This window comes from Phyllobates terribilis, unplaced genomic scaffold, assembly GCF_046119375.1.
Source record: "Phyllobates terribilis strain yellow unplaced genomic scaffold, ASM4611937v1 Scaffold_11__3_contigs__length_659146591, whole genome shotgun sequence".
In the NCBI taxonomy this organism is placed as follows: Eukaryota; Metazoa; Chordata; class Amphibia; order Anura; family Dendrobatidae; genus Phyllobates; species Phyllobates terribilis.
The window spans coordinates 591152320-591176786 of NW_027362771.1; the positions used below are offsets into that span (position 1 = coordinate 591152320).

At 39.6% G+C, this 24467-nt stretch overlaps 1 long non-coding RNA gene across 1 annotated transcript in view; it reads right to left on the minus strand.

The window, feature by feature from the left end:
- Positions 1 to 4171: 4171 nt before the first annotated feature.
- LOC141165380 (uncharacterized) overlaps positions 4172 to 24467 on the minus strand; it is a 96770-nt gene continuing 76474 nt past the window's right edge. Inside the window, exons 2-3 of the long non-coding RNA XR_012251151.1 lie at positions 6895 to 6934; positions 4172 to 5120 (exon numbers count right to left, since the gene is read on the minus strand). This is a non-coding gene — a long non-coding RNA (uncharacterized lncRNA). The remainder of the gene's footprint in view (positions 5121 to 6894; positions 6935 to 24467) is intronic.

Sequence of the window (24467 nt, forward strand, 5' to 3'; positions counted from 1 at the left end):
AGACAAAAAGCGCTCCGTCCCTCCCGAGTCTCGCCGTGTGGCTAAGCAGTAGAGGACAGCCACATATGGGATATTTCTACATTCAGCAGAAATTGTGGGACACATTTTGGTGCCATTTTTATCCATTGCTTATTGTGAAAATGTAAAATCTGGGGCTAAAACACAATTTTTGTGGTAAAAATGTAATTATTTTTTCTTCACTGCCCAATGGTACAAATTCTGTGGCAGACCTGTGGTGTCAATATGATCACTGCACCCGTAGATGAATTCATTGAGAGTTGTAGTTTGTAAAATGGGGTCACTTATGGGGGGTTCGGCTGATCTGGCACCTCTGCCAATGTGACATGGCACCCTCAAACCATTCCAGCAAAATCTGAACTTCAATATGGCGCTTCTTCCCTTTGCACTATGCCTCAAAAGTAGTTTTTGACCACATATGGGGTATCTGTTTACTCAGGAGAAATTGAACAACAAATTTTGGGGTCCATTTTCTCCTGTTACCCTTGTGAAAATGCAAAATTTTGTGCTAAAAAACATTCTTGTGGGAAAAATGTGTTTTTTTTTTATTTTCATGGCTCAATGTTATAAACGTATGTGAAGCACTTGGGGATTCAAGGTGCTCACCATACATCTAGTTAAGTTCCCTAAGGGGTCAAGTTTCCAAAATGGTGTCACTTGTGGGGGGTTTCCACTGTTTTGGCACATCAAACGCTCTCCAAACGTGACATACCGTCCGCTAATTATTCCAGCAAATTTTACATTCAAAAAGTCAAATGGCGCTCCTTCCCTTCTGAGCCCTGCCGTGCGCCCAAACAGTAGTCTTCCTCCACATATTGGGTATCTACACACTCAGGAGAAATTGCACAACAAATTGTATGGTGCAATTTTATCTGTTACCCTAATGAAAATGCAAAATTTGGGGCAAAAAAGTTTTTTGTGGAAAATTGTGATATCTTTATTTTTACGGCTCAACGTTATAAACTTCTGTGAAGCACCTGGGGGTTCAAGGTGTTCACTATATATCTAGATAAGTTACTTGAGGGGTCTAATTTCCAAAATGGTGTCATTTGGGGGGTTCCACTGTTTAGGCACATCAGCAGCCCTCCAAATGTGGCACGGCGTTCTTTAATTATGCCAGCAAATTTTACATTCAAAAAGTCAAATGACGCTCAAAGCCCTGCCGTGCATCCAAACAGTGGTTTTCCTCCACATATTGCATATTGGTATGCTCAGGAGAAGTTGCACAACTAATTTTGGGGTCCATTTTCTTCTGTTACCCTTGTGAAAGTAAAAAAAATTTAGTCTAAAGTAAAAAATTTTGTGAAAAAAAGTTAAATGTTTATTGTTTTCTTCCACATTCCATTAATTCCTGTGAAGCACCTGAAGGCTTAATAAACTTCCTGAATGTGGTTTTGAGCACCTTGAGGGGTGCAGTTTTTTGAATGGTGTAATTTTTGGGTATTTTCTGACATATAGACCCCTCAAAGTCACTTCAAATATGATGTGTTCCCTAAAAAAATGGTTATGTAAATTTTGTTGCAAAAATGAGACATCGCTGGTCAACTTTTAACCCTTATAACTTCCTAACAAAAAAAAATTATGCTTCCAAAATTGTGCTGATGTAAAGTAGACATGTGGGAAGAGTTATTTATGAACTATTTTTTTGTGACATGACTCTCTGATTTAAGGGCATAAAGATTAAAATTTTAAATATTGCAAAATTTTCACCAAATTTCTGATTTTTTCACAAATAAACGTAAGTCATATCAAATAAATTTTAACACTATCATGAAGTACAATATGTCACAAAAAAAAATTAGCAGAATCAGCGGGTTCCGTTGAAGCGTTCCAGAGGTATTACCTCATAAAGTGACAGTGGTCAGAATTAAAAAAATTGGCCCGGTCAGGAAGGTGAAAACAGTCTTCAGGGTGAAGGGGTTAAACATTTTTTTTTCTTCATTTTTTACATATTCAGTTAGTTCCTTTAAAGGATTTAAACCTGTGATTGTTTAATTGCTTAAACTATGTAATTAAATACCACATTATCTTTTACAAAAACTAGGTCTTCTATGAAGCTTAGCAAATGGCTTCACTTCACAGGAGGACCGAGATAGCAGTGATGGAAATCTTCAGCAGACCCCGAGTTCTCATAGTAATACATCGGTCCCCCGAGATCATGTCGCTGGGGACCGTAGAGAAGGAATATCTGCGGCCTTCGCCACTCATTCCACTTACATGCCACTGTCACAGATTGTCACTGGCATTTAAATGATTACCAGCCGTGACCAGAATTTGGCATCAGATGCAGATGTTAGCGGCAGGTGCCGGCTACATAATATAGCTGGTATCTGCCACGTGTGGAGGGAGCTGAGCTCCTGAGTCCCCTCCAAACCTGAGGATTCCATGCCAAGATGTGAATACAACGTCCTTTTGTGGGAAAGGGTTAACATTGCAATGGAAATACAGTGACTTGCGAAAGTATTCACCCCCTTTGTTTTTTACATATTTTGTTACATTACAACCTGTGTTTAAATATTTTTGTAATCCGATTTGTGTGTGATGCATCAGCACTAAATAGTCTAAGTTGGTGAAGTTAGAAAATATAGGCAACAATTAAATTTATGGGATCAAATAGCTAAAAATTGGCATGGACATTTGTATTCACCCCATTTGCGATGACACCCCTAAAAATTTCTGGTGCAAGCAATTACTTTCATAAGTCACATGCTTAGTTCAAGGAAATCCACCTGTGTGCAACCCAAGTGTCACATGGTCTGTCAGTATATACACTTTACCTTTTCTGAAAGGCCACAGAGACTGTAACACCATTAAGCAAGAGGCACCACTGAAGACCAAGGAGATCTCCAAACAACACCATGAAGACCAAGGAGATCTCCATACACGTCAGGCACAAAGTTGTTGAGAAGTACAAGTCAGGATTGTGTTATAAAAAAATATCCCAATCTCTGATGATCCCCCGTAGCACCATCAAATCCATTATCATCAAATAGAAAGAACATGGTACCACAACAAACCTGCCTAGAGAGGGTGCCCAGCTAAACTCTCAGCCCGGGGAAGGAGGGCTATAATCAGATAGGCAGCTCAGAGACCAAAAGTAACCCTGAAGGAGCTGCAGAGTTCCCAAGCAGATACTGAAGTATCAGTCCATACGACCAACAATAAGCCATACACTCCATAGAGGTGGCCTTTATGGAAGAGTGGACAGAAAAAAAACCTTTACTTCCACACATAAATTGTAAGGCTCATTCTGAATTTGTCAAAAGACATGTGGGAGACTCCCCAAATATATAGAGGAAGGTGCTGTAGTCAGATTAGGCCAAAATTTATCTTTTTGGCCTCCAAGGTAAACTCTGTCTGCCGCCAAACCAACACAGCTCATCACCCCAAGAACACCATCCCCACAGTGTAACATGGTGGTGGAAGCATCATGCTGTGGGGATGCTTTTCGGCAGCAGGGACAGGGAAAATGTGTGGAGGGGAAGATTGATGATACGAAATACAGGGATATATTCATGAGCAAAACCTGTTTCAGTCTGTCAGTGATTTGAGACTGGAACGGAGGTTCACCTTCCAACAAAACAATGACCCAAAGCATACTGCTAAAGCAACATTCGAGTGGTTTAATGGGAAACATATAAATATTATGGAGTGGCCTTGTCAAAGCCCAGACTTTAATCCAATTGAGAATCTGTGGTCAGACTTGAAGATTGCTGTTCACCAGAGGAAACCATCTAACTTGAAGGAGCTGGAGCAGTTTTGAGGATTGGGCAAAAATCCCAGTTTCAAGATGTGTAAAGCTCATAGAGACTTCTCCAAAATGACTTGCAGCTGTAATTTCTGAAAAAGGAGGCTCTACAAAGTACTGACTTTCAGTTATTTTGTCCTATTTGTTGCTTGCTTCACAATAAAAAGAAAACCAGATGTTCACAGTTGTAGGCATGTTCTTTACATAAACTGATGCAAACCCTTAAAAAACAGTGAAATTCCAGGTTGTGAGGTAGAAAAACATAAAAAATGCTAAAGGGGTGAATACTTTCGCAAGCCACTGTAAGAAATTTTGTAATTTATTTATTTAATTTTTCAAACAAGAAAATCACTGATGAAACTCTGATGATAAAATGTGATAGTGACATAACACTGATACAGTATAACAAATCAAAATTCCTTTAATAATATTTATTCTTATATTTTAAAAAAATATAAAAAACAATGTATAAATACCATTAGATATGTGTCAAATGCATCCATTAAATAACAATGAATATAACAACAATGAATATAAAACTGCTCATCAAATCTAATGGACACTGGGAGAATGGAGGATATGCTCTCCCTGTTACGCCTTACTACAGTGGCCCTACCTGTCCATGGAGGTTGGCACCTTATACATTACGTAAGTGACGCCCCCGTTCCTCAAAGACTGTCCTTCAATACACCTAGGTAGCGCTGGTATAGTGATTGGTATAGATCTAGTGTAGTTTATGCACATTGACAATAGTCAGATGACTATGCAAAGAAGACAACCATGCTAAAGAGTACTGGCCACTGATCCACAGAGAATTTCTTCTACAAAGAATACAATCAGCATGCATCCTGAGTACTTATATCACATCCTGTACCTCAACGCATTTCCCCTCCATCATTTTAGGTTTATCAGGAGGCTTTCGGTTGTCAGTCCATGATTAGATGATATCTGCTCAAAGATGAGATGTCTATGAAATGTAGCTCCCCAATACCAGCAGTGCTCATGCAGCCCCATGTAAGGACACTGTCACCACCATGTTTCACTGTAGGCACTAGGCATTTTTCTAAATTCATTTTTCTAAATGCGTGGTGTCTACAGTGAAACATAGTGGTGGCAGTGACCTTATGTTATTGACAGTTTCTTGAAATCACAGATGCGCTACTCTAAAGTAACAGAGAAGATACCACCATCACTTCGTGCTCTTGGTAGACGTGCACTTTTCCAATAGTACAATGTTACAAAAGACACATCTGTTGAATTTCTGAAGATGAACAGGGTGAAATTCTGGGAAATTCTGAAGAGATAATATGTCTTCACTCTGCACCCAGCATCCAGGCTTCAAAAGATCTCTTTCCTGAAAAATGGACAACGGCAGATGTTGAAATATGTCGCCAACTTGTTTATTCCAGGACTAGAAAAATTGGTGCTGTCATTAATAATCATGGAGGTCATACAAAATACTAGATGTAGTGTTTTTTTATGTGAGATGTGCTCATTTTTGCATCAACTAATTTGAGTAAAACTGAAGATTTGGTAATGAAAGTTATTATCAATCTTACTTTCGTGTTATGAGTTAAAAGATGTTCCATGAAACTCAGTCTTGTCAATTTTGAAAATTGTTCTTGTATTCAGTGAGATATTGATTAAACTCTTACTTTTCAAATGGGGTGTTCTCTTTTATGCTGAGCATTGTATAGCTGACAACCACTGATGATTTTTACCAGTTTTGTTTGTGAGCAAGCAAAATCATCATACTATACAGGAAAGGCAGTTTGTGGGAACGCACTTCCTGTTGTTCCGTACATGTGTACGATGGATGTCTTAAAGAGGTTGAACTGAGTATCTTCTCCAATTGGCGTTTCTCCACTGAGTTTTGGAACATTTTCAAAGTTATGCCCCCTGGAAATAAAAGTGCAAATTATTACTTCTACTAGGGGGAGTACACCATAGATCTTCTCTTTGGGCATTTACTCTTTCTTCTCTGACACTGGCCAATCATAAGGTGGCCAGTCCCGCTGAGAAGTTCTGTGCTGTACACCCAGTTGGTTAAAGGGAAAAATTTCTTCTTTATTACCGAGGAACAAAACTTTGGAACTCAGTGACACAGAAGAAAAAACTGTTCCAGAATTGAAGGAAGTTTTCAGTTTAAATAAAAAGTCCAGCATAAAATCTCTTCATTTTTGGTGATCACAAGAATCATAGAATCATAGAATGGTAGAGTTGGAAGGGACCTCCTGTGTCATCTGGTCCAACCCCCTGCTCAAAGCAGGATTCACTAGATCATCTCAGACAGATGTCTGTCCAGCCTCTGTTTGAAGACGTCCATTGAAGGAGAACTCACCATCTCTCGTGGCCGCCTGTTCCACTCATTGATCACCCTCACTGTCAAATTTTTTTTTTTTAATATCTAATCTGTGTCTCCTCCCATTCAGTTTCATCCCATTGCTTCTAGTCTTTCTTTGTGCAAATGAGAATAAAGCTAATCCCTCTACACTGTGACAGCCCTTAAGATATTTGTAGACAGCTATTAAGTCTCCTCTCAAGTCTTCTCTTTTGCAAGCTAAACATTCCCAAATCCTGTAACCGTTCCTCATAGGACATCGTTTGCAGACTGGTCACCATTTTGGTCGCTCTTCAAGTCCTGGGCATTATAACAGTCAATGACATTACATGTTTTGTTTTATGATTTTATGTGTTGTTCCCACCTACTATATGTTTCTGGATTTGACTCTTAATTATGTATTTTTATGTTTTTGTTAAATCCCCATTTGACTAGTTAACTATAGTTATATGCTGTGCATAATCTTGTGACATCAGTGGAAGTTCTGTACGTGACTTGTACACATGGGTTCTTTTCTGAGGGCATCGCTGGGTTTATGAGCACTCTAATCGCACTCCAGGAATGTTGCATGTTCTTTTTATTTACACTAAGATTATATACAAGTCATTAGATAGATTCCCCAAATGTCAACTTGCTATATACAGTATGTAATGACCAGAAAGATCATTTTCAATTTGGCATAAATTGTCGAAACCTTAAAAACAATAAAAATCTCAAAACTATGAGCATGTTTTGTAACTACTTTATTGCTTTTTGTGACAGAATATTCATCAAAAGTTATTGTTACCTTTTTCTTTTTTCTATATTTCTTTATTTTCTTTTGAGATCTAAGAAGAGGTTAGAGGAAAAATATGAAAAATGTTATATTCACCACTCCTTGGCCCTCACCTTCTCACCTCCTCTGTGCAGCTCCCTGCCAGGTCCTCACTGTATTGGACTGATCTTCTGGGCAGGGAGCTGCGTAGAAAAGGTTAGAAAGAAGTGAGTATATTTTACATTTTTTTTTAAACACTACAGTATATTTAGAAAAACTTCAGGGCACAATAAGGTTCAATTCTCACCAAATAAGCATTGCAAATTTATCTTCCTAAAATAATTCAATTTAATCGGCTGAATTCAAATAGCTTAAGACCTTCTCATCCTTAGTGCTTACCCCACATAAGTGTGTGGGGCCTCTTTTCATCTGGATAAGATGACTGAATGGGCAAAAACTTGCTAAATGAGATTTAATGTAGATAAATGTAGAGTAATGCACATAGGATGGAGTAATCCTTTTGCTTCATACACATTAAATGGGAGTATACTCGGGACTACAGAACAGGAGAAGGACTTGGGTATTCTGGTTACAAGTAAGATGAGCAGCAGTACTCAATGTCAGGCAGCAGCCGCAAAAGCAAACACGATTTTAGGATATATACACACGTGGTCGAAATTGTTGGTACCCCTCGTTTAATGAAAGAAAAACCCACAATGGTCACAGAAATAACTTGAATCTGACAAAAGTAATAATAAATTAAAAATCTATGAAAATGAACAAATGAAAGTCAGACATTGCTTTTCAACCCTGCTTCCACAGAATTTAAAAAAAAATTAGACTCATGAAATAGTCCTGGACAGAAATGATGGTACCCCTGAAAATAATGTGCAAAAAAGGGACCTTTGCATGATTCCAACTCTAAGGTTTTAACAAGAAACTTCTCATTCTTCCTCTTTCATGATAGATCTGACAAATTTAAAGTTGAGACTAGGGCCCAATTCCTCAAAGTGATTACGCCAGAATTCTGGCATAAATCGCTTTGAAAAGTCTGGGTTGCCCTCCAAAAATTGAGACTTTTACCATTTTTACTCCAGTTTCGCCCACCTCTGCCAAATTTGGGATCAATGTTTTCCATCCCCCTTGAGACATTTTGTGATTTTTGTTTTGCAAGTAAGTGCAACGTTGGCCCCAATTTGTCATTGTTGTTTTTACCGTTTTCTGGAGTAACTTGCTTTGTGTTATTGGCTTTAGTATTTGAACCTTATTCTCAATTTGTTTTGTGCCACTTTAAAAGTTGTCTTTCTGTTTGTTCTAGCTCATCTAAATGTTTTAAGACTGATTCATGAACATTAACTTTTATCATTCCAGTCCCCCCCATTTTGGATTAAAGTTCCTAGATGAGTTTTCAATTTGATGCTTTTTTTGCGACCTATTAAAGGGAACCTGTCATCAGGTTTTCCGAATATAAACTGTGGCCACCACCTTGAATGGCTCTTTTACAGTAATCTAGCAAACTACACTGTGTTCCAAATTATTATGCAAATAATATTTTCTCAGATTTTCCCAAATTACCTATATGAATTGCAGTCATTGTAATTTTCCAGTCAAATAACTATTAGAGTACAATTGAAAGGTTTTTGTACAAACTGCCTATGAGAACAGTATATTTTTAAAAAAATAAAAAACTCAAACTGCACTCAAAATGCATGTTCCAAATTATTATGCACAGCAGAGTTTTCAACCTTTTCATTTTAATAAAGAACAAAAAAATGGTCATTTTTGAAATGATAAGCATTAGCAGGTTATTACAAACTGAAATCAAACAGTTTTCAACTCAAAACTTTATTATAGGTGATGTTACATTTGCACATAGGACCCCTTGTTCGAAAGGAGCTTCTGAATTCTCTCGTCCATTGAATTTGTCAGGTTTTGGATGGTTTCTGCTTCAATTGTTTTGCATGAGGACAGAATACCCTCCCAGAGCTGTTGCTTAGATGTGAACTGCCTCCCGCCATCATAGACACTCCTTTTGATGATGCTCCAGAGGTTCTCAAGGGGGTTGAGGTCAGGGGAGCATGGGTGCCACACCATAAGTTTGTCCCCTTTTATGCCCATATCAGCCAGAGATGCAGATGTGTTATGTGCAGCATGAGACGGGGCATTATCATGCATGAAAATGATCTTGCTGCGGAATGCACGGTTCTTCTTCTTGAACCATGGCAGGAAGTGCTGTTTGAGAAACTCAACATACATTATGGAGTTCATCTTTACCCCTTTAGGGATCCTAAAAGGGCCGACAATCTCTCTCCCCATGATTCCAGCCCAAAACATACTCCACCTCCTCCTTGTTAGCGCCGTAGCCGTGTTTGCATGGGGTGCCCATCAACCAGCCATCCTCCGCTCCATCCATCTGGACCATCGAGATCATTTCATGCATGATAATGCATCTAGTATACAAAATCTAGTATTTTGTATGACTTCCATGATTTTTAAGGATAGCACCAAGTCTTCTAGACCTGGAAGTCCATCCATGCACCCTTTTGGGTCCTGTGGGACTTGTGAACAGCAGGGTGCCACACATGCCATTCCTTTGCTGTGTACACCATATTGTGTCACAGGAAACACTCACCCCGGTTTAGATTTCTACTTCTTTAGCTTCTTTTAATGTTTTTTTCTTCTGTATGTGTATAAATCAATTGTTTATCAATAAAGTTAGGATATATTTTAATCATTTTTTTTGTACTTTATCCTTTTTGTTTTGGTGGTAGTTATAGGATTACGGATTGGGATTTTAGTACCCCCAAAATCTAGTCATAAAATGTAGCTATTTTGGATATGGGTCTGGCTTTCCAGTTTTGGTTAATAATTGTACTGTTTTTGGTGGATTTAGGCCCAGGTATGCACTTTTGAAGTCGTGATATGAATTGGGTTACGAAATTATCTGAAGTCTTCGGTAAAGAATCTGGTGCGGGGCCGGACCCACCCCGGCAGCAGTGTTGAGAATTACAAATTAGAGTGATAAATCTTTTACAAAGACGGATAAGGGTTTGGAGGAATAAAGCCTCCCTGGAACAATACTTTAATAAAGATATAACACCTAAAGGCCTGCATGTTCAGGTTTTCCCATCATTTCCAGTTGAAGATACCAATTTCCAACAGCAGTGGAGTCCTGTAAAATATGTTAACATACAATGTTAGATCTTCTGATAGGCCTGCATAAACGACATCTTGATACATTGGAGAATGAAATTGAAGAGGTGCCAAAAGAGTTGAAACAAAAATTATTTAAAGATGCTATTGATATTTTTGAAAAGAAGCTCACTAATAATTTTCAAGACTGGGAAGAACAATTCAAAATGAAAAAATTCAACCGAGATATATGTCATGGTTTCATCATTCACTGTGGCCTAGGGATGCTGGGAGCAACAGCTCAGCTGCCCTATAGGATCTGGAGTATATTGGACTGTCAGTATTGTGAGTGACAGCCCAATCATTCAATCTGTTGCTGAGGCATGCTGGGCTGCCAGCATTTTGATTGACAGCCTTTCTGCTTAATCTTGCTGGGCCTGTGGGCTTTCCTCCCAGTGTTTCTCATTCATGTTAATTTGCTAGCTATTTAGCTGGCTAGCTATGAGCAGACTATTGTCAGTTGTAGCTTTGTTCAGTGATGGGTGTGCTTTACTCTGTGTCTCATTTCCTGATCTTGTTGCCGGACCTTGGATTTGCTTTGACTATTCATGCGTTTTATACCTTTTGCTCTTGACACTTTCTGACCTCAGGTACCTGACCCTGGACTTAGCCTCGAACTATCCATTTCTGTTATCCCCTTATCTTGACTTACCCTCCTTTTACTTAACCATGCCTTTGTCTTGCCCCTGTGTACTACAAGCCCTCCTGGTGTCTGAACTCGGACCTCCTGATTACCTTGTTTCACGGTTTGTCTGTGAGTAGTGACTCAGTGTCACATTATGTCTGATTCTAAAAATAATCAAGTTTTTAAATGTCATCAAAATCGCCACATGTGTTCTAGATCACATTCTAGATCACAATGAAGGCATGATTCAGTCTCCTCTTGTGAAGGTTCCTCCATGGTTCGTTTTTTATGCAATCACCATACCATGTGGGAGGAGCTGACCTTGTTCTAAAGACAATTGAACCAATGGACGTAGAGCGAAGTCTGCGGCTCTTAGGAATGCAGACTTTCTCCTGCACAAAGCACGGGTTACGTCAATCTTATTGTTGTGTTTTATTAGAGATTTGCTTGCTCGTCAGTTCAGCCTCAAGAATCAACGTTTCCATTCAGTGACAGTAAGCAGAGGAATAGAAAAAAAGAGAGGGGTCGCTCACTGGTCTATTCAGGTGCTCTGAAGAAAAGAGTAATCTCAATTGCAAAAAGAACTTCGGCACTCCATACATGAATATATAAGAAATATTGTATCTAGACTAATGTCACTTTGAAAAATGAAGGTTTTTTGCGCATAATTTGGCCAATTTATGTGTGCCCATCAACCACGACAAGGTCACCTTCGTATGATGGGAAACTACGCTACGCTACCACTGGATATGCCACCTGTGACCGGTATGGAGTGCCGAAGTTCTTTTTGCAATTGAGATTACTCTTTTCTTCAGAGCACCCGAATAGACCAGTGAGCGACCCCTCTCTTTTTTTCTATTAATCATTTTTGGGATCCCGCTCCTGGAGCATTGCAGCAGGTACGTGTTCACACTATTAGAAGTTTGACAGCCTTTTTTCTGACCATGTGTCCCTCCCATTCAGTCACAGGTGGTTTTAACTAGCTCTACCAGCCCATACATTGTAGGTTAAAAGCCCAAGCAAAGACATATTGTCCATACAGGCTTACAGCCCAAGAGTGGCATATCCAGTGGTAGCGTAGCGTAGTTTCCCATCATACGAAGGTGACCTTGTCGTGGTTGATGGGCACACATAAATTGGCCAAATTATGCGCAAAAAACCTTCATTTTTCAAAGTGACATTAGTCTAGATACAATATTTCTTATATATTCATGTATGGAGTGCCGAAGTTCTTTTTGCAATTGAGATTACTCTTTTCTTCAGAGCACCTGAATAGACCAGTGAGCGACCCCTCTCTTTTTTTCTATTAATCATTTTTGGGATCCCGCTCCTGGAGCATTGCAGCAGGTACGTGTTCACACTATTAGAAGTTTGACAGCCTTTTTTCTGACCATGTGTCCCTCCCATTCAGTCACAGGTGGTTTTAACTAGCTCTACCAGCCCATACATTGTAGGTTAAAAGCCCAAGCAGAGACATATTGTCCATACAGGCTTACAGCCCAAGACTGGCATATCCAGTGGTAGCGTAGCGTAGTTTCCCATCATACGAAGGTGACCTTGTCGTGGTTGATGGGCACACATAAATTGGCCAAATTATGCGCAAAAAACCTTCATTTTTCAAAGTGACATTAGTCTAGATACAATATTTCTTATCTATTCATGTATGGAGTGCCGAAGTTCTTTTTGCAAGTAAGCAGAGGAAGTCATGCAGGATGGATCTTATGTATACATAAGGCCAGACAGGAGATCACTAAAGGTAAATGTAAAGCAATCATTCCATTAATCTAATCAGTATCTCAGGGGCCTTAAGCCACTGTTCTCCCAGCCACTAGTCCCATTGTGTGGATGGGGAAAATAGACCCAGTGGAGCTGTCACCACAGGGAGTCTCACATGCAGTCCCAGGTGATGGGTTTGGCCTGAGAAAAAATACCTCCACTAATGCACAGTTAGCTTTGGGGTGGAGCGTGTGAACACTTCTGTGCATTCAGGCAGCTAATCCCAGGAAGGGAGGAATAAGCCACATGTTCAGTCAGAGAGTTGATGGAGTCACATCGAGGATGAAGATCTATGACTGAGGTCCTGGAGCCTATGGATGGATGGCCTACGGAGTTTGGAGATCGTTTGCCAGCTGGCCTTGATAAACATGCTACAGTTGAAGGATCTGCCATCTAGATTAGATGAAATTTCTTAAGGACTGTTGCTGCTGGAAACATGGGCTTCTATCTCGTTATCTGTCGCCTGGAGGAGCGTGGACCGTGGCTACAGACTATACTGGGGGGAGATACAAAATCTGTGAGTCAACCAAAAGTTGGGAGACAGTGAGTATCACCTGGTACAGGGACAGTGGAACTTGTGAACTCGGAAGGACTGTTAGTTCAGATGGATATATACACTGCTCAAAAAAATAAAGGGAACACTTAACAACAGAATATAACTCCAAGTAAATCAAACTCTTCTGTGAAATCAAACTGTCCACTTAGGAAGCAACACTGATTGACAATCAATTTCACATGCTGTTGTGCAAATGGAATAGATAATAGATGGAAATTATTGGCAATTATCAAGACACCCTCAATAAAGGAGTGGTTCTGCAGGTGGGGACCACAGACCATATCTCAGTACCAATGCTTTCTGGTTGATGTTTTGGTCACTTTTGAATGTTGGTTGTGCTTTCACACTCGTGGTAGCATGAGACGGACTCTACAACCCACAGAAGTTGCTCAGGTAGTGCAGCTCATCCAGGATGGCACATCAATGCGAGCTGTGGCAAGAAGGTTTGCTGTGTCTGTCAGCGTAGTGTCCAGAGGCTGGAGGCGCTACAGGAGCCAGGCCAGTACACCAGGAGACGTGGAGGGGGCCGTAGGAGGGCAACAACCCAGCAGCAGGACCGCTACCTCCGCCTTTGTGCAAGGAAGAACAGGAGGAGCACTGCCAGAGCCCTGCAAAATGACCTCCAGCAGGCCACAAATGTGCATGTGTCGGCACAAATGGTTAGAAACTGACTCCATGAGGGTGGTATGAGGGCCCGACGTCGACAGATGGGGGTTGTGCTCACAGCCCAACACCATGCAGGACGCTTGGCATGTGCCCCAAAACACCAGGATTGGCAAAGTCGCCACTGGCGCCCTGTGCTCTTCACAGATGAAAGCAGGTTCACACTGAGCACATGTGACAGACGTGACAGAGTCTGGAGACACCGTGGAGAGCGATCTGCTGCCTGCAACATCCTTCAGCATGACCGGTTTGGCAGTGGGTCAGTAATGGTGTGGGGTGGCTTTTCTTTGGAGGGCCGCACAGCCCTCCATGTGCTCGCCAGAGGTAGCCTGACTGCCATTAGGTACCGAGATGAGATCCTCAGACCCCTTGTGAGACCATATGCTGGTGCGGTTGGCCCTGGGTTCCTCCTAATGCAGGACAATGCCAGACCTCATGTGGCTGGAGTGTGTCAGCAGTTCCTGCAAGATGAAGGCATTGAAGCTATAGACCTGAATCCGATTAAGCACATCTGGGACATCATGTCTCGCTCCATCCACCAACGTCACGTTGCACCATAGACTGTCCAGGAGTTGGTGATGCTTTCGTCCAGGTCTGGGAGAAGATCCCACAGGAGACCATCCCCAACCTCATCAGGAGCATGCCCAGGCATTGTAGGGAGGTCATACAGGCACGTGGAGGCCACACACAATACTGAGCCTCATTTTGACTTGTTTTAAAGACATTACATCAAAGTTGGATCAGCCTGTAGTGTGTTTTTCCACTTTAGTTTTGGGGGTGACTCCAAATCCAGGCCTCCATTGGTTAATACATTTGATTTCCATTGATGATTTTTGTGTGATTTTGTTGTCACATTCAACTTTGTACAGAACAAAGTATTCAATGAGAATATTTCATTCATTCAGATCTAGGATGTGTTATTTGAGTGTTCCCTTTATTTTTTTGAGCAGTGTATTTTGACCATTTACCTGAAGTTGTTGTAAAACCATGGATGTAAGGAATAAAAAATAGTTGCATTGTTAACTGGCCTAGGTGATTATTACAACCCACAGCCTCAGATCCTCACATCATGGAGGACGACTCAGGTCTAAATTTGAGTGGACGGATAGAAATTTGAAATACTGCCACAAAATGAGGACCACCTAAAAGTAATCAACCTCTCTTATAAATTACTTGCCAATGATCAGTCAGAGGTTTTAAGTTTAGTTGTATAGCTAGTAGTGGTGGGGTGCACCAGAACACCATATATAAAAAATATGTACAGTATATAATTACAGTTCAGTAACAGTTGCTATATCCAGCATTGAAAAAAACAACATATAGTAGAGAGGAAGGGAAAGAATCAATGCACGGCGGATGTGCACACCAATCATCAAAAGATTATATATCAAATGTTGAAAAATGTACAAAAGTTTATTAATGCAGTAGACACAAACGTGAAAATCAAAAACCATTAAAAACCGATTGACCATACAACAGGTATGTCCACACAATGCTAGTTCAAACAATGAGAAAATATATCTTCAATTAATAAATACAGAACAAGCAATGGCAAAGAATCCCCACAATAGAAATGTACATCAAACCCATATCCTACTAAGGTATAAATGCTAGTAGGGTCAAAAAGGTACTACTAGTCGTGTCTAGAGGGTCATATAGATTGCATATACAGCCAGAATATATCCCATGGCAATGGTGTTTACAGACTCAAATTCCAGTCGTCCCTGGAGGAGAATGTGTTGAAAAAATAGATATCAAACACATGGGGTCACATGCAACAAAATAAGTACCTGTTAGGATATAACCTGTGAGGCGACCAGCCTTCACTATCCATGGCAGGACATATTGGGAACGTGATATATATAGGCACCTGCACGATGATAACCCATGCAAATGGGAGAAATATGCAAGAAAGATGCCATATCCAGGTCTGCCCATATCCAGGTCCCCCTCTACTCTGGCATCTAACTTGCATGATTGGTGTGCACATCCAGCGTGCATTGATGCTTTCCCTTCCTCTCTACCATAGGTTTTAAGTTTAGGTCTAACCTTTTTCTCCTGTGGCCAACTTTGATTACTTTACGGCCACCAAGGATGTTCACTTGTTCAGCCGGAAACTGCTCCTTAAGAGACATTTTTTAAGCCTGATACAAATTCTTTTTATGGAGCATCACTTGAAGAAAATGAGGCTATTACAATTTTGGAATCATTGCTTGCTGAATAACAAGGCTCTTCTGATCCAAAATTTACACCTAACATTAAGAAACAATCAACCCTTTTCCCCTCTGTCTGCCTGTCGAGCTGTTGAACTATTTATTAAATTAGTTATTCAGGATTTGAGATCACTTCCTAATAATCGTTCACATGATAACTTGAATCCCAAACAGCAAAGGGCACTGAATGAATTACGGGACATGAAGGATATAGTTATCAAGCGGGCAGACAAAGAGGGCAATGTACTTGCTTGGCCAATGTCTAGATACGACAAAGAAGACCTCAGACAGCTAAATGATCAAACTTTCTATAAAAAACTTGATAGAAATTCTACTATAATCTTTAGGAATGAATTGTTTAATATTTTAATGTCTGCTGTGGAGAAAACAATATCATTCCACAGTATGTCTTCGAAGGGTTATAGACTGAGGACTCTATAATATCAACATTATATCTTCTTCCTAAGGTCCATAAAGATTTAATTGAGGCACCTGGACGACCCATTGTTTCAGGCAATAGCAGCCTCTAAGAGCCTGTATATAAATTTATAGACCCTTATTTAAAAACGTTGGTCTGTACTCTGCTGTCCTACATTTGAGACTCGACTGAATTACTAACCAGGTAACAAGATATTTCTTTCCATCATGATATCATTATGGCTACTCATGACGTTGAGTCTCTTTATACCTCGATTAAGAATGATGATGGGCTACAAGCTGTTAATTTTTATTTGAACGCAATTAGCCTTGATTCGGATCTGATTGATATTCTTCTTCTTATGTTACTGTTTGTGCTCACCCGCAATTTTTTCATTTTTAAGGATCAGTTTTATCACCAGGAAAGGGATACCACAACGGGGTCATCTTGCGCGCCCTCTTAAGTGAACCACTTTATTGGGAACAAAGCATTGGGCGTAGTTCACATGTGGGTTCAGTTCATTGATTGATAGAGGTGGCCTTTATGGAAGAGTGGGCAGAAAAAAGCCTTTACTTACCCACAAAAATTGTAAGGCTCTTTCTGAGTTTGCCAAAAAACATGTGGGAGACTCCTCAAATGTATGGAGGAAGAAGCTGTGGTCAGGCGAGACCAAAATTGAACTTTTTATCCCTCAAGGTAAACGCTATGTCTGGCGTCAAACCAACACATCTCATCACCGCTAGAACACCAGGAACATAGAAAATGGTCCGAGTCGAGGGGAAGATGGATGGTGCAAAATACATAGATATTCTTGAGCAAAGCCTGTTTCAGTCTGTCAGTAATTTGAGACTGGGACGGGGGTTGCTGTTCATCAGAGAAAACCATCTAACTTGAAGGAGCTGGAGCAGTTTTGCCTTGAAGAATGGGCAAAAAATCCCAGTGATCAGATGTGGAAATTTTAGAGACTTATCCAAAGCAACTTGCAGCTGTAATTGCCTCAAAAAGAGGCTCTACAAAATACTGACTTTAGGGGGTTGAAGAGTTATGCACACTGAAGTTTTCAGTTATCTTGTCCTATTTGTTGTTTGGTTCACACTAAAAAGAAAACCAAATTTTCACAGTTATAGGCATGTTCTTTACATGAACTGATGCAAACCCTCAAAAAAACCTAGTGAAATTCAAGGCTGTGAGGGAGGAAAACATGAAAAATCTATTGAAAGAGATTGAAGGTTCCTTGAAAAATGACATCTATATAAAAAAAAAACCTGTCAACGCAATATTAAACGCTAGATCATCTCATCCCCTACAGGTTCTTAAATCAATACCGACAGGTCAATTTGTTCAACAAAAAGTCCCTTTCAAGATAAATCATCAGAGCTCAAACGTCTATTCAAGGCTGGGCACTTTATAAATGACATTATTCAACGAGGTTATGATCGAGCCAAAAATACTTCACGTGATCAACTCTAGAGACCCGTCCAACGAAAAACTGACAGTCAGGTAAGGCTTATCAGACCATATCACGCACAATGGAGGGAAATTACTAATATATTTAAACAATATTGGCCGATTCTAATATCTGACACTGTACTAAACAATATCATGTCATCCACCCCCTCCATAACCGCTAGGTGCTCAATAACCTTAAAAGACTTGCTTGTTCGCAGTCATTATGTTCCACCACCTTCACAGTTATTTTCAAGACCGTGAGGTCCAGATTGAGGCTGTCACCCATCTGGATCATGTAGTGCCTGCCCACAAATGGATTGAACAATTGATTTTTTCGATTCTTTAAACTCTAAAACATTCAAAATTGTTCATCACATCAATTGTTGCTCAACTGGCATCGTCTACTGGGCTATTTGTCACTGTAAGCTCATCTACATTGGTCTAACATCATGTGAACTTCAAGTGAGGGGACTTGAACACATACGAGACATCAAAAACGCTGCAAAAATTCACCAACCAGATAAGATTGAAAAACTAAAAAATATCCCAAAAATTGTATGGAACATTATAATGGCAATTGACGCCTCTTGCACCTTAAAGGTATCAACAAGATTCATCTGAGAGTTAGTTGTGATTAAATGAAAAAACTCTTAGAGTAAAAAGAAATAAAGTGGATCACCGTTTTGGATACTACTAAACCTAAGGGCTTAAATGATCTTGTTAGTTTTGCATCATTCCGATCATAGGTTTTGTCAACATTGTTGCAGGGTTTTTGGGTCCCTGTCCTTCATCTGTGTCACCTAGTTACTTTCTACCCTAACTAGGTTATATGTTAATTTTTGGTGTGTTGCCTTTATAGATTCTGAGAACTGGATGATGTGGTTATTGCATTTCTGAATTTTTTAATAGATTGAAGACCAAGAATAGTCTTTGTGCCTGGACGTCGAGTTATATGTGTCCATTAATTATTGAAAATAATACTTGGATTAAGTCTAAAAAAAGATAATAGTCCTTGTGAGGGAATATATTAAAAAAAGTGCACTTTTCACTTTGCACTCTTTTTGCATCCTGCACTTTGCACTTTCGTACTATGTATTTTGCATTTTTTTGATTTTCTTTTTGTAATCTTTATCTATTAACATTATGCATTTTACACATTCATATCTTTACACTATGCTTCACATAGTATCTTATTTACTGGTCCCTTTGTTGACTGTTGCTGTTATTATAGTAATATTAATGTCTCACTTTTTTGTTTGTGTCATCAAAAGATTTTGTGGGTATTTTTTATTATTTTTCATTATTATTATAAATTCTTTTTATTTGTGTAATTTTCTATTTTTTTGTATGTTTATGTTTTAGTTTTCATTCATTTTTCATTTTATTTTGTATCTACATGTATTCTCTTTGCAGGTTCTTTTTCAGAGATCTAATAATGAGGATTATCCACAAGATGGCGATTATGATAATAATTGCATTATGTATGTATATATTTTTTTATTTATACCCATCTTTGTATCTGTAGCTTGCTTATGGTTTCTTTATGCCCACTATCAATCTTTGGCTTTATTATTTATAAATCTTCTCCAATTCATTATCCCATCTCCAATATGGAGATCCCGGCCTCCTGTGGGCACGTGTGTGTGCTGTGACATTACTTGCCTTCCTCCCTCACCTCGCCTGGCATCCAATTGGATCATGTGCTGTGAGTCATGCTCAGTGCAACTTCTGGGACACCAGCCGTGGTGAGAGACATGGTGTTAAATGGTGCACAAGCGACCAAACACACAGATGTGCTATAGGTACTGCAGCTACCTGCCCAAGTACTCCCTCACAAAGCTGCATGTGAAACGCGCGTCGGGGTACTGGGCAGTGTGGTCTTTATTTATGATGGCATATGGCATATAGTAGGTATAGGTTTTTGTATGTACTTCATTCATCTACTGTGTGTGCTATTGCATGGGTTCTTTGAGCTATCTATAGACATGATTGGTTATTTTATTTATAGCTTTAATACTCCATTTACTCAGGGATTGATCTTACTTATTAGTCATTCTTGTTTTACTATATAATTCCCAGTCTCTGTAATCAACGACTATTATATTATATGGCTCCCTATGCCCCCATTATATTGGTTTCTAGTGTACCTTTATGCTATTTATTATCTTCACCACATTGCCCTTTTTTTATTTTTATCTGGGTTTTATGGGGTTCTTTTAATGTTTTTTCTCTGTATTTGTTTCAATTTATTGTTTATCAATAAAGTTTGGACATATTTTGATAATTATTTTTTTTGGGCTTTATCTTGTTTTGGTGGTAGTTATAAAATTATGTATTAGCTTTTCGGTACCCACAAAATCTAGTCTTATAAGTTTTAGCTGTTTTGAATATGGGTCTGGCTATCCTGTTTTTGTTAAAAATTCTTTAACTAACTGTAGTGAACTTGCATGTGGATTTCCCTCAACCCTTCTCATCAAAAGTTGATCCTATTTAGGTGTTAACTTCCGTGGTCAACCCAGACGTCTCTGTGAGATGGGTGCAGTTCCATCTTTGTTAATTTTTTTGTATCATTTTTGCTACAGTATCTGACTGGTAAGTGGAGCTTTGTCGATCTTCTTTTAGCCTTCAGCTTTCTTGTGTAAAGAAATGACAGTAACATAGTAACATAGTAACATAGTTTTTAAAGTTGAAGGAAGACTAAGTCCATCTAGTTCAACCCATAGCCTAACATGTTGATCCAGAGGAAGGCAAAAAACCCATGTGGCAAACACTAAGCTCCACATTGGGGAAAAAAATTCCTTCCCGACTCCATACGACAATCAGACTAGTTCCCTGGATCAACGCCCTATCAAGGAATCTAGTATTTATAACCTATAATATTATACTTTTCAAGAAAGGCATCCATGCACTTCTTAAATGTTAGTAGCGAATCCCTCATTACAACATCATGCGGCAGAGAATTCCATAGTCTCACTGCTCTTACAGTAAAGAATCTGCATCTGTGATTATGATTAAACCTTCTTTCCTCCAGACGTAGTTGGTATTGCAGTCCCCCCAGTCCTCTAATAACCTTGGTCGCTCTTCTCTGCACTCGCTCTAGTTCAGCTATGTCTTTCTTATACACCGGAGACCAGAACTGTACACAGTATTCTAAATGTGGTCGCACTAATGACTTGTATAGAGGTAAAATTATGTTCTCCTCATGAGCATCTATGCCTCTTTTAATGCATCACATTATTTTATTTGCCTTTGCAGCAGCAGCCTGACACTGGCCACCAAACGTGAGCTTGTCGTCCACCAATACACCCAGGTCTTTTTCAGTTACAGTTTTGCCCAGTGTTTTACAATTAAGCATATAATTATACATTTTATTTCCTCTGCCAAGTGCATTACCTTACATTTATCCCCATTAAATCTCATTTGCCATTTATCAGCCCAAGCTTCTAGCTTACATAGATCCTCCTGTAATATAAAATTGTCCTCCTCTGTATTGATTACCCTGCAGAGTTTAGTGTCATCTGTAAATATAGAAATATTACTCTGTATGCCCCTACAAGGTCAATAATAAATATGTTACAAAGAAGGGGGCCCAATACTGACCCCTGTGGTACCCCACTGTTAACTGAGACCCAGTCTGAGTGTTTTCCATTAATAACCACCCTTTGTGTCCTATCACTGAGCCAATTCTTAACCCACTTACACTTATTTTCCCCTATCTCCATTGTTCTCATTTTATGTATCAACCTTTTGTGTGGAACCGTATCAAAAGCTTTTGAAAAGTCCATGTACACAACATCCACTACATTTCCTTGGTCCAGTCCAGAACTTGCCTCCTCATAAAAACTGATCAGATTAGTCTGACAGGAACGGTCCCTCGTAAACCCATGTTGATATAGGGTCATGAGGTTATTCTTCTTCAGGTACTCTATTATAGCATCTCTTAGGAAACCCTCCAGGATTTTACCCACAGTAGAGGTTAAGCTTACCGGCCTATAATTTCCAAGTTCACTTTTTGTCCCCTTTTTGAATATTGTCACCACATTTGCTATACGCCAGTCCTGTGGTACAGACCCTGTTATTATGGAATCTTTACAGATTATAAATAATGGTCTCTCTATGACGTTACTTAATTCCTGGAGTACTCGCGGGTGTATCCCATCCGGGCCCGGGGATTTGTCAACTTAAGTGATTTTTAGATGCCGCCATACTTCCTGCTGGGTGAAGCTAGTGACATTTAGGCTATGTGCCCACGATGCAGAAATGCTCCGGATTTTTCCTGAGCTTTTCTGCACATCCCTGGCAGAAAAAAACACATGCGGATTGTACATGCGTTTTTCCTGCCAGGGACATGAGGATGTGAAGCGTTCTTCACTTGCATTTCCGCATGCGGGTTGACAAGCGCTTTCCAAGCGATTTTAGCATCACTTGGAAAGTCCTTGACAACTTGGTCACACGATATAAATCCATGCAAACAGCATGGATTTATATAGTGTGACCCGAGAGAATGTCAAAAAATAAAAAATAAATCTATACTTACCTTCCGATGGCCCCCAGTGTCTTGCTTCGCTCGGTCCTTGCTGCCGGCAGATCGCGGTACACTGAAGGACCTGCCGCCGTCAGCGTTGCATGACCCGTCACATGACTATGACGTCAGCGCAGGTCCTCCAGTCCATCGCGATCTGCCGGCATGAGAGGAGGAGCACACTGGGGGCTGCCAGAAGGTAAGTATATATTTATTTTTTATTTTTTTCCTTTTTTTTTACAGTTTTCTATGGTACCCAGGTACGGAGGAGAGTCTCCTCTTCTCTAGACCTGGGTACCATCCGCACATTGAACGCATGGATTCCGCATGTGCTTATCTAGTGAAGCGGAATGCATGGGTTCTAATGCAAGTCAATGGCGGCGAAAACGCAGCGCTTCCGCAAAATAATTGGTAGTGCTGCGTTTTTTTCCGCAATGATAATCCGCAGCGGAAATTTCCGCAGCATGAGCACAGCACATGCAGATTATCATTGGGGAACATGGCTGGCCTTCTACCATGCGTTTTTTAAGCGTTTCTGCAGCATTTTTGACGCTGTGGAAATGCTTAAAAAACGCATCGTGGGCACACAGCCTTAATGGAGAATTTTTGTTATCACCGATCATGTTTTCTGTCATGCGATTTTCTTGTATAAATACTGTTGAAAAAAAATTATTTAGCATATTGGCTTTGTCCTCATCCTCATCCACCATTTCACCCAGACTATTTTTAAGGAGGCCAACACTATCATTTTTTAGTTTCTTACTATTTATGTAGTTAAAGAATATTTGGGATTATTTTTACTTTCTCTGTCAATGATTCTCTCTGCCTCAATCTTTGCTGCCTTGATTTGTTTTTTACAGAATTTATTTAATTTTCTGTATTTATTTAATGGCTCATCACTACCTACTTGCTTTAGTTCTCTAAATGCTTTCCTTTTGTCACTTATTGCGCCCCTTACAGCTCTATTTAGCCATAGTGGTTTCCTCCTATTTCTAGCATGTTGATTCCCATAGGGTATATATTGTGCACAGGTTCTATTCAGGATGTTAATAAATGTCTCCCATTTGCTTTGTGTAGTTTTATGTCTCAGGATATCGTCCCAGTTTATTTCACTAAGATCATCTCTCAACTGTTGGAAATTTGCCTTCCTGAAGTTTAGTGTCCTTGTAACCCCTCTACTACACATCTTATTAAAGGATACATGAAAACTTATTATTTTGTGATCACTATTACCCAAGTGACCCCCAACTCGTATATTTGATATGTGGTCTGGCAGTATATGCTTTCTCAGGTGTTGTGACATTTCTCTTCCATGTGGTGCCATTGCTGACAGCATGAAATGGGAAGGGGTTTTCTTTGTTAAGTATTGACCTCTTAAAGTGACCTGTTTGCTGGGCTCCTGTGTAATGCATGATAGACTTACCAGTGGTTGAATTATTGCTAATTTGAATTTTGTAGTCTAACCTTTAGTTTTGTTCCAAAGATTTTTATTGGGGTGTACTCATTTTTGTAACATTGTCTTGAATGAATTTGATAGGAAAATTACTTTACAAAATAACACATCTTGTTTGCAATCAGTGGATCACATTTGTGGGAGTATTATGTAGCGTGGTAACCCATAGAAATTGATGCAGCTGCTTTATGCTAACGATGGCACCTCAGTGAGAGCTATTTCTATATTGGCTCTCATTAGGGGTAGACTCACACAATACATATTCCAATGAGGTGGGGCCCTTACCCATTCAGTCTACAACTCAAATAAAAGACCTGAAAAATCCTTTGACATTGGGTAGTTATATGTGGGTGGGGTTTCCTCCGCCACATGGAGATGGGGAGATTTTACCAATAATATGGGTTCACTGGTGTGTGAACATCTGTTTAATCCTTTCCTAAACAGGTGACTTTCCGTTTTCGAGCTTTTGTCTTTTCTTGCCTTTTTTTAAAAAAAAAACACAACTTTTTTCCTTTTCCATCCACATAGCCATGCAGTTTTAAATAACACCATCCATTTTATTATGTGATGGAAAGCGGGAAAAAAATCCAAGTGTCGTAAAATATAGTTAAAAAAGCTCAATTCTCCAATGTTATTTTTTATTTTATTTACAGAGTTCATTATATGGTAAAAATGACCTGGTGTTATTATTCTCCAAGTGAGCATGATTACCGAGATACCAAACGTTCACAGATTTATT